This window comes from Babylonia areolata, chromosome 7, assembly GCF_041734735.1.
Source record: "Babylonia areolata isolate BAREFJ2019XMU chromosome 7, ASM4173473v1, whole genome shotgun sequence".
NCBI lineage: Eukaryota > Metazoa > Mollusca > Gastropoda > Neogastropoda > Buccinidae > Babylonia > Babylonia areolata.
Genome location: NC_134882.1, coordinates 18231415 through 18233914, shown reverse-complemented (window position 1 = coordinate 18233914; position 2500 = coordinate 18231415). Strand labels below are relative to the sequence as shown.

Below are 2500 nucleotides of genomic sequence, written 5' to 3'. Positions count from 1 at the left end.
GAAAACTGAAACCTAGACAAGACCAGTGAACAGACCAGTGAACAGACCAGTGAACAGACCAAAGAACCAACAAACTCTTGTAGCTTCAGTGGAAAGGAACAAAAGGGCTGTCTCTGGCAAAGGTCTGTATAGGAGGAAAATCCACCATGATTGTAAAACAAAATACACTTGCAAGCAACCAAAAACGAAAACAAAAACAAACAAAAGAAAAGGGGGGGTGCGGGGGTGACACTTTGACAAGGAACCGATTGAACTTCTCAGCAAAAAATCATTCATTAGGGAGGTAGTGCCACGGACGTGGGGAGTGCACACGTTTTCGTCGGGAACATTTCATCGGGACTCCCCGATTATTTTTTTTTAGCGAGAACCGCGTGCGCATGCGCGTCTCCATTGCCGATTTTTTTCTCGGTCACTGGAATGCTAAAATTTCGAAGTGGAAATCGTCTGTTCCGACAAAAGGATTTTGAACTATTTCAATGAGTACTTTTTGCAAGTTGACAAGTTATTTGTTGTTTTATGATTACACTAGTGATTTCCTTTTAATCTTTTTTGTTTACCTTGAGCGTGTTTCTTGTCTGCATTTCAAGTATTCGAACTGATCGATTTAGATTTCAACACAGAGCCTCATCTGGTTTCGACTTTGGAGAGACTTGACACACAGAATATCAGTTTGAAGCATCATTTTATTCACAGCAAGCATACGTTTTTTTCTGGTCTTTGTGAAATCGGGGGAAGGGGAAATTGTTGTTTTGGACAACTGTCGATGGGATCTATCATATATATTCCGTTTCAGGGCAAAGGTTCCGAGCCGATTACGTGGTCTGCTTTCTGTCATTTGTTTGCGTCAGATCTCGATCAGAGGAATGTTAAAAAAAAAATTTTAAAATCTAAAGCAGTAAACTTACCACGTTGCTTTCTTTTAAAATGCTGTATATGTCTTGAGTTCTGAAGACCTTTTTGACGACAGTTTTTTTGGTTTTTTTTTTTTTTTTTGTTCAGTCTGTGCTTATAAAATGATGTGATCGAACTATGCCAAAAAGTTGTCCGAAGAAAGGCAGTGCACACCCAGAAAAACAAGTAACGCTGGTGGGCTGCCCATGACGTCATATGACCTTTTTTGTCGCTCTGCAAGCGATGAAAGGTTCTCGACGAAAGCGTGTGCGCTATCTCCCTATTGACAACACATTTTCTGAACATTGACGACATTGAAGATGACGATAGTGACATATCAGTATATGGCTTGCTGGTAAATATAAGAGCGACTACAGTGTTCCTACAGTCATACACAATTGATAATCCTAAGATATTTTTCTTTTTCTTCTTTTTATTTTATTTTTGTAAGTTCAATTTCCGTCTACCGTTTATCGTTATTTAATCAGATACGGCATCTTTTGAAATTATGTTTGACTGATAATGGTGTCAGACTTTGTTCATGAGCTTCAAAAATTGTGTGAACGAGTGATGATGATCTTCAAATGAGAATGTGTCTTGATGTATTCTTATTCTTATTATTTTATTTTTTTGTAATCATTCTTTCGGAAAAAAGCGCCTATCTGCGGCAAGAGACCAAGCTGTAAACGCTTTACAAACACGGTGTCATTAGCACAACAGGCTGCCTACCTGGTTAGAACCTACTGACAGTTCAGCTACCTTTGAGGCGTTCATCATTCGTTTCCTGTGTCGGTCAGAGCTTCAGTCACCAACTTAAGGACTAACAGCAAGTTAGGATCCTTAACATACTTCATGTCAAGACGAAACTCTCAGGTTAGTTTGAGTGTTTGTTCTGTCCTGGAAGAAAAACCAAGAGAAAAGTACAAACCATTAGCGTTTCGTTTCTGGTTGTGACAGAGCGGTGTGTTTGAAGTGCTTGTCAAGTTTGGGGTGTTACGAGTATCGAGGTATTCGGTTTCTGATGATCGTGGGTATGTGGGCATTATCCTTTTTTATGTGTGTGTGTGTGTGGGGGGGGATCATGGAGGGGGGAGGGGGTCACGTATATTTGTAGGTGTGTGCATGTATGTGTGCATGTGAGTGAGAGAGAGAGAGAGAGTGTGTGTGTGTGTGTGTGTGTGCGCGCGCGCATGTGTGTGTGTACGTATGTGTGTGTCGCGTGAGTGAGTGTGAGTGTATGTGTGTGTGCGAGAGAGAGAGAGAGAGAGAGTGTGTGTGTGTGTGTGTGTGTGTGGAGTGCAGCAATTTCTTCTGTTGGTTGTTGGTGTCGTCTATAGAAAAAAAGTCAATATTTAATATCGATCATTGTGAAAGGCGGGGGTGGTGACTGAAATCGAGAGAACTGTTTTCGAGAGAGAGAGAGAGAGAGAGAGAGAGAGAGAGAGAGAGAGAGATGGGGCGGGGAAGGAGGGATGAAGAGACAGAGAGAACACAATCCCGTTTTACGTTATAACATCAGCAATTTAACTTTTTTTTTTTTTTTTTTTGGAAGAGTTTAAAGACTGTTCAAGTTTTCACCTCTTTTGGGAACGGATACGGCGATAGCGTA

At 41.0% G+C, this 2500-nt stretch overlaps 1 protein-coding gene across 5 annotated transcripts in view; it reads left to right on the top strand.

Annotated features, from left to right (window-relative positions):
* LOC143283769 (uncharacterized) overlaps positions 1-2500 on the top strand; it is a 63443-nt gene that overhangs the window by 12484 nt on the left and 48459 nt on the right. The window contains exon 1 of one of the 5 annotated variants that reach the window (XM_076590112.1): positions 1808-1922. The exons of the other annotated variants lie outside the window; for them this stretch is intronic. The gene's annotated coding sequence lies outside the window, so the exon portion shown is untranslated. Of the gene's footprint in view, positions 1-1807; positions 1923-2500 lie in introns of those variants that run through there. 5 annotated transcript variants of the gene reach the window in all.